The 9,144-nt window shown below is 42.2% G+C and overlaps 1 long non-coding RNA gene across 1 annotated transcript; it reads left to right on the top strand.

Moving 5' to 3' along the window:
• Positions 1–8,481: 8,481 nt before the first annotated feature.
• Positions 8,482–8,693, top strand: LOC123446927. The gene is made up of 2 exons (XR_006631455.1): positions 8,482–8,536; positions 8,610–8,693. It is a non-coding gene; the product is annotated as an uncharacterized LOC123446927 (long non-coding RNA).
• The last annotated feature ends 451 nt before the right edge of the window (positions 8,694–9,144 follow it).

Here is a 9,144-nt window from a genome sequence, read left to right as displayed (position 1 = left end):
TAGATAAATGCAAAAAGACGAGCTTCTTATAAGAAGAAAAGAGAGATGCTTATCGAAGATGAAAAACTTACTCTCCATACGATATCAAGTAAGATTGTATTAACATCTATTTACTTCCGAAGTCCCAAATGTTTAACAACGCCCGCTCTATATCTTGTAAATAATGAATTGATGAACATGTCATCTCACTTGATGATGCAACACCGCGTTCTTCAGCTACACTAAAGAATGATGAAAAACTGACACCCCTTACGGTATCAGGTAATTTTATACCATGCTATATGTTTCCTGACAATGATTTACCATACTTTGACTATATTCAAGTTTCTTCATTATATTTGAAAATAAATTGAGATGAATGATGACATATTATTGTTGAACCAGACAACCCAATTAGCTCCAGCTATACATCCGTGTCAATTGATGATGCAATGTTTCGTGCTTCAAACACACTCGCATGTGATGACATTCATGAGAAATATCTAGCTCGCCATATACTACATTCTTCCATTACACCTGAAGTTGTGTTCAATAGCACCAGTGATTTTGAATCAGCAAACCCTACTAACTACAACATTGCATCATTATTGACTGATGATGAAAATTTGCCTCCATCAAGTTCACAATATGATAGTGTTCGTCATAAAACCCTAGCCAAGAGGACTTACGATAAACAACGCAATTCTAAATTAACAATCGAGCAGAAGGATCATGATAACGCAAGGAGACGAGATGGTAAACAGAAGAAACGGGAAGAGGGCACAATCAATGTTCAAGAGCAAAATCAGAGGCAACGAGAGACACGCATGGAGCGCCGGAAAATTATGACTTCCGATGAGAAGGTGCGGTCAAGTGCAAAGAGAAAGGGAAATTACCATAGAATGAAAAACACCCCATCCATAGAATCTATCGCAATGCCACGGCCAGATGTTCTGGCTCTAGCTGATTCCGCCCCATCAATGACCATCCTGTCTTACACCGTCGGAACCAATGGTAAAAATTTGTTATTGTCACAATCTTTAGAACAAAATTTCGCTTTACCCTCTTTTGCTTACTATCTCTACGATGTTGCAGAAGATATGGGGGCATTCATAAGCACCATCGTGGACGATGATACGATATCATCCGCCTTCATGGATGATGAGTATTATCTGTTTGGCTCGCAAGGTATCGTCTATGGTGAATTAGGAGATAGTTTGACTTATTTGAAATATCTGTTTATGCTGCTCTGAGTGCGGTGTTTGAACAAATGCAAATAGGATCCGATGATGATAGCCATGATGGAGATGAAGTCACGAACATGTCTAGCGCTGAGTCTGTTGACATTGATCCGTTCGAGTTTGTCTACTCAAACCTCCCAGATAGAACACACATCCTGAAGCACGCCAAGAACTGCGACCACTGCAAGGCCAAGAAGTTTGAGTCTGAGACCGACGGTTTCTGTTGTCGCAATGGGCAGATTGAGCTCAAGGAACCAGATCCCATCCCCGAGCTAATGAGGCTTTGGTCCAGCATGGATGCAGACTCTAGACACTTTCGGGAAAACATACGATTCTTTAATGGACACTTCGCATTCACAACCCTTGGCGTCAACCTCGATGAAAACTACACAAACATGAAGTCTGGTGTGTACACTTTCCGGGCGCACGACACCATCTACCACAACGTGCATTCCTTCGGGCCAAGCTCACGTCCAGAACATCTTCAGCTGTACTTCTATGATGACGACCCAAACCTGACCCATCGCAAGGCTGCCACCAAACAATTGGACCAGAATGTCGTCAAGGTGTTAGTGGACATACTCCATGCAAACCCGTACTCACAACAATTTAGGAGTTTGGGTGCACACAAGGATCACCTCGATGATTACAAGATAGACCTCAACACCGACGAGAGGCTTGAACAACGGAGATATAATAGGCCAGTGTCATCAGAGGTAGCTGCAATCTGGGTCGAGGGCGCCGACCTAGCGAAAAGGTTTGATCGTAGCATTACACTTTTCGGTAATAATAATCACAGGCACAGTATAGGTGTCATTGATGGCTCTTACGACCCGTTGTCCTATCCCCTATTCTACCCTTGTGGGGATCTCGGTTGGCATCCAAAACTTCCTAAACGTAATGTCCCTTGGGAGGTTGTACAACAACCAAGAAGGTGGCATGATAATGAGGAGGATGCAGGTAGCCCTTTTCTTTATTATGTTATTATGAAAATAATATAAGGCTCATATGTATACTAACTAAAGTTGCTACATTACCTGTTGCAGAGGGTAATAGCAGGTTATGCGTGTCCGTGAGAGACTACTACTGTTACACACTGCAGACACGAACTGCTATATTCAATCCCATACTTTGTGGAGCACGGTTGCTCCAGCAATGGGGGGTCGACATGTACATCAAGATAGAGAGTTGTAGGTTGAGATGGTACAGAAAGAACCAAACAAAGATCCGTGCCGACCTTTATAAAGGAGTTGTTGATGCTATCACTTCTGGGGAGACACGAGCGAGCGCTGTCGGAGTAAGGATAGTGCTCCCTGGAACGTACCTTGGTGGCGACCGTGACATGAAACGGAGGCATATGGATGCCATGTCAATTGTCCATACATACGTGAAGCCTTACATCTTCTTGACCATGACCTGCAACCCTAAATGGGAAGAGATATCGAACGAGCTGCTTCCTGGTCAGACAGCACAGGACCGACCTGACCTTGTGGCTCGCGTGTTTTATGGCAAGCTAGAGGCTATGAAAGAGTTGTTGTTCAAAAAGCATATCCTGGGTGTTGTTGTTGCGTATGTATACGTAGTCGAGTTCCAAAAAATAGGCCTCCCCACGCACACTTTCTGTTGATCATGGATGCATCATATAAGCTCGTCGTCCCGGAGCAATACGACCGAGTCATTTCCGCTGAGCTCCCGGACAAGCATAAGTATCCAGAACTCTATGCCTTGGTGGTCAAACATATGATGCATGGTCCATGCGGTGCTCTCAACCCCAATAATGTGTGCATGCAACAAAACAAGTGCAAGTGCAGATACCCTCGGGCATTCCATGAAAACACGACACAGGGCAAGGACTCATACCCAGTTTATCGACGTAGAGACGACGGGCATAGGGCTAAGGTCCGGGGTAAAATGTTGGACAATAGGTGGGTAGTGCCTTATAACCCTTACCTTTTGCGGATGTTCAATTGCCACATCAACGTCGAGGTCTGCTCGAGCATAAAGGCCGTCAAATACCTCTACAAGTACATATACAAGGGCCACGATAGGGCTTCTTTCAGCATGGACCAGCCGGACGCCGATGGAATCATTGATGAGATCAAAAGATATGTCGACGCGAGGTGGGCTACTCCTCCGGAGGCCATGTGGAGAATATTTGGCTTCTCCTTATGGGGGAACTCCCCGTCTGTCCTACAGTTGCCTCTTCATCTTCCGAATATGCACAGGGTGGTATTCAATGAGCAAGCTGACTTGACCAATGTCCTCGCCTCTGAGAGTGCTTCAAAATCCATGTTGACGGAGTATTTCAAGGCTAACCAAGACCACCCATGGGCTAGGCATATATTATACAAGGATTTTCCTGGGAGCTTCACATGGCAGAGAACAAAGTATTGGAAGCCATGGGTGGAACGTTATCAAATAGGGCGGATCGTGTCTGCCAATCCAGCCAAGGGGGAGCGATACCATCTGCGTGTAATACTAAACCATGTCGCGGGCAAGACATCCTTCGAAGACATGCTCACCGTGGACGGCATTCTATGTGGTAGCTTTCGTGAGGCTGCAGAGAGGTTGGGACTCATTGAGGCAGACAACACGCTTGACGATTGTCTTACTGAGGCAGAGCAGTGGGCGATGCCTTGTTCGCTCAGGAGGCTTTTCGCAACAATCTTGGTGCATTGCGAGCCAGGCGATGTGCGCGGTTTATGGGATAGGCACTTTGAGCCTATGTGTGATGACTATCTTCGAGCACACAAGTGTACAAATGATGTGGAGCAGATGGTGTTGTTGGATATTACAGGTATATTGCAGTCCATGGGGAAAGACATTGTAGATTTCGCTCTTCCGTGGATCGACGATGAGTTCGACCCGACTGGTGGCGAGGCAAGAGAGGTGATTGAGGAGTCCACCATCGAGTTTGACATGAACGACACAAAATTGGCTTCCTCACTAAACTTGGAGCAGAGGGTTGCATATGACGAGATACTAGCAGCAGTTGACCGCAGTGATGGAGGTGTATTCTTTGTTGATGGCCCAGGAGGTACAGGGAAGACCTTTTTGTACAGGGCGCTACTCGCCAAGGTTCGGAGCAAGGGCAACATCGCTATCGCTACCGCGACTTCTGGCGTCGCCGCTTCTATCATGCCTGGAGGAAGGACTGCCCACTCGAGGTTCAAGATCCCATTGAGTTGCGATGATGGTGCCTCATGCAGCTTCGCCAAGCAGAGTGGGACCGCAAAGCTACTAAGGATGGCTTCGTTGATACTATGGGATGAGGCCACCATGACTAAGCGACATGCAGTTGAGGCACTTGACAATAGCATGCGCGACATCATGGGAAGACGGGACCGGCCCTTCGGAGGAAAGACAGTTGTTTTCGGCGACGACTTCAGGCAGGTGCTGCCAGTCGTCAGGAGGGGGTCCTGCGGTCAGATAATCGATGCAACCCTTCGAAGTTCTCACCTCTGGAAGGGTATGCGATAGCTAAGGCTCGTCACCAACATGAGGGCTCATAATGACACATGGTTTGCGGATTACTTGCTTAGGGTAGGCAATGGCACCGAGGAAGCTGCCGATCATGGCAACATACAGCTCCCTGAAGATATTTGTGTGCCATCTATAGGCGAGATGAACGACATAGAGAAGTTGATTGACCATGTGTTTCCTGGTCTAGATGAAAACATGTCTGATCCCAATTACATGACTTGTTGTGCAATCCTCTCCACCACAAACGACAACGTTGACAAGATAAAATTACGCATGATAGATCGTTTTCAGGGTGAAGAAGTAATATACCATAGCTTTGATAGTGCAGAGGACGACCCGTATGGCTACTACGCTCCTGAGTTCCTGAACGGATTGACCCCCAACGGTCTTCCTCCACATGCACTCAAATTGAAGCTGAACTGCCCTGTCATACTTTTGAGGAACATTGATCCGGCTAATGGACTATGTAATGGCACGAGGCTTGTTGTTCGAGGTTTCGAGAGGAACGCGATTGATGCAGAAATCATGATTGGACAACATGCTGGTAGGAGGGTATTCCTTCCTCGGATACCCCTATGCCCATCTGACAATGACATGTTTCCATTCAAGTTCAAGAGGAAGCAATTTCCTTTAAGTCTTAGCTTTGCTATGACAATTAACAAGGCGCAAGGACAGACCATCCCGATTGTCGGCGTGTACCTACCTAACCCGGTGTTCTCTCATGGTCAACTTTATGTCGCGCTGTCTCGAGCCACCGCGAAGAGAAACATAAAGATCCTCATTGAGAAGGAGAAGGACAAGGGAAAGAAACAGACCAATAAATCAAATAAGCGAAAAAGACCCACGCTATGCTTACAAAGGACGATGAAGAATATCGTCTACAAGGAAGTCCTTACAAGCTGAAGTTTACACTTATCGAACTTAAGTATCTTGCTTGGGTATCATCATGTGAAAGTGCTTAACATGTTGTAGCCATTGTGAATGACGTGCACACCTATCGTATGTACCCCGTTTATTACGCTCTTAAACTAATGATAAGGTAAATTGCATTTGCTTTGAATTGTTAGTACCGTTGTTGTTGATGGAATTCATTTAGTGAAATAAACTAACCTATTTGAAGGTTATGTTGCTTAAACTATCTCTATGGTTCTTGCATAATGTGTTTTTGATGGATATGTTTGCATGTGAACATTGTATTCCATGCCATATAATCAGAAACACCACTATGTGAATTTCTTGTGCAATAAGAGGACTACCTGAAGCTGAAAGAATTGATGTTACTCTACTGAGAAGATGCCGACATTACATTAACCCACACGGTAATCAATCTGCACGTTTAATGTTTCTGTGCTTTTCTCTTATTTCTCCTTTCCGTTCTATTTTCACCGGGAAGTCATTGCATTTAGATTTCATGAAAAAATTAGTCAATAATTATCTAATGTGTATGCTGCTGCACTAACTTTCATGATTAAGAAGTTATTAATTGTGATTAAATAGTTTTGGTTGAGCATATAATTCAAAAAATGGTCGAGTCAAAGCGGAAGAGTGCCAATGCACTAGGGATAGGGAGAAGGTGTGACCTGTGTAGAAAATTTACATCGTTATAGAATCCATGCATATATCTTCTCCTGAAAATGACTTTTTTTGTAATGAACCCAATGGAGGAGTAACCTGATAGAGCCAACGGTAATTGTTATTTGCTTATAGATAATTTATCACAAGAAACTAAAAAATTAGGCTGCGCATGTGTTTAACCCAAGCACGCACATCAAACCGACGAAAATACTTTGTCCCTTAATAACATGAATAAACTGTGATATTTAATTATTCATAGAAATATATGTGAGCATCTTATTAAATGAATAATACTCTTAAGGCAAGAATAACAGTTTATGATGCTGATCGTACGTGGAGAATACAGAGATTGGCCATGTAGTCTTCATTGCCTGATAGGTTATCAATTTTATTTTCCTTGTTTCGTGAAGATGGGTCAGATATGTTACTTCAACAAATTAACCTTCCTAACTAAAATACAGTACACCACTCATTTCAGATTTTCACCACAATATTGGCAAACATCGCTTGCAGCTTTGTGTTCATCGGTTACCGTATTTTAGTTACATGAACATAGGTTAATTCCAAATGTTTTCATCAGTGGAATACAACGCAAGAATTCCATTCCCAAAATGTTGGACAATTTTTTTTGCTATATATCAACTATGCATAATACCCTAATGAGTGCAACAGTGTGACAGATGGACGAGACCGATGAGATACACTATCAAGAACAAACGATTTTAATTCTCTAACGAAGTATGAATAGAGAAATTGTAGCCAGACAACTTACCGTAAGCATGATCTCCCACATGGCAAAATCATTAATTCCTTCTGATAAGACCAGCCAAAAAGCATAGACAGATGCCAAGAAAACGCCAATCTACATAAATACCTTGCAAAGCAACAGAAAATACCAATCAATTACTGGTTAGTCTCATCCAGATAGAAGGACACAAATGTGTGCACTGCTGAACCAAATATTGAATTCAAAGAGGATACATGAAGCAACAAAGCGACTTCATTACCATATATGAATGTGTGCACCGCCGACAAAACAATCACGATTCATTCATGGAGCTTGAATAAATTTTCAAGTGTCTGCTATAACTATGTTTTAAAGGTGGATAATAAATCTTTAAATGTTTGAATCTGGTACCATAAAAATTAAATCTTCTACACATGGAAAGAGATATCGCATTCATTATAAAACACACAATTAATGATAGACTACGTTGACTGCTTATCACATGGTATTGTGGATGTCCCAGAGATATTTTATCATGATATCTAGAAAGGATATTAATTAAAACATGCAATTAATGATACAATCTGGTGCTTCCATCTATACAAATCATTCATTGATGTACAACTGGAAAGTCTTATAGCAATTTTGGTGCATAATCATATATACAAAACAACGCATGCATCAATATTTTGATACAATCTGCAACTTCCATATATACAGAATTTTCCCGCGGTCCTTTAGGCTTCCAAAAATGCCCATCACCACTATATATATAAGTCTCCATCATTGTACATAGGATCATCTCCCCTTTGACACCCTCTCCTCCACGATTATGGTAATCTCATACAGGTTGACGACCTCAAGGAGAGTGATGGCGTCGCCACCATTTCCTGTCATCCCTCATCCCATCACCCCCCAATTAACATGCATGAAAAAATTGAGCTGCTTGTACGTCAGTTTGCCAACACCGCTGAATTTTGTTTGTCGTTCATGAGGTTTATTCTATACACAGGAACTTGACATTTCGTCGCGTCCAGATGGAGCATATATACCAGAATTGTTGGACCATTTGTGCAATGGTCCAATGGAAGGCACAAATCAAAGAGAATTCCACGGGAAACATATACCTTCAATGCATACTACTGGATCAGGAAGTAAGGCATTGCTCATCACTATTTCATAGCATATATTTTGCTGTACACATCTCATAAACGATTTTATTTGCTGATTATGTTGATGATTCGTATATTGCTTTAGGGGACAAAAATGGAAGCCATTGCGTTCAACAATCAAATTGTTCGTTTCAACATCATTCTTCAAACCGGCATCTCCTATGAATTCACTCGTGTAGGATTTAACCCCACTGAAATGGCAGTTGTACATTTCTTGTATCTAGACATGGAGTTTATCATGACACTAGATAGTAGGACTGTGGTTATGATTTCGGCGCACAGGATATCAACCACAATTTTTCCATTGTGTTTCCCACAATTTGGGGCCATCTACTCACTACAAGACAAACGCATAACTGGTGCATTTTTTATCTTTGTTCTTGCATATTTTGTTATAGAACTCAGGGTCTCATTCTGATTAAATCTTCGCAGATGTTATTGCTATTGTTGCCTATGTTAGTAAGATACAAACTCTATGGGATCCAATATATGATAGACATGTCCCTTTGCTCGAAATTGGCCTCATGAACTTTCGGTGAGAGTCGTTTATAATATGAGATTTACATATGATTTTTTGAGTTAATTGTTGCAAACATAAAATAAAATTTGTTTTTGTCTGTAAACGTCAGATAATTTTCCTACGCATATATGACGAGCACGTTGGCCGTCAATTTTACCATTTGCGACGCAGCGAAAATCAGTTCGAAAAAATATCAATTACTTACATACAGTTTAATTGGAGGCGTCAATGCTTGCAAACTATGCGGGAGAGCACGTTCACCTATTCTCCTAATATTGATCATGAGGGTCATCATCTACAAGGTAGGTGTTGTGTACTATTTGAAATTTTTGTCTTTATATTTTCTTGTACAATACTATGTCATTAATATCACTGACACTTATTTTTATTTGTAGATATCCATGAAGCCAGTCTCATGACACTTGACGAAACACGTGCCTACGTCAA

This window comes from Hordeum vulgare, chromosome 4H, assembly GCF_904849725.1.
Source record: "Hordeum vulgare subsp. vulgare chromosome 4H, MorexV3_pseudomolecules_assembly, whole genome shotgun sequence".
Taxonomy (NCBI): Eukaryota; Viridiplantae; Streptophyta; class Magnoliopsida; order Poales; family Poaceae; genus Hordeum; species Hordeum vulgare.
Note: the sequence above shows the minus strand (reverse complement) of the source record. Positions and strands in the feature narration are given on the sequence as shown.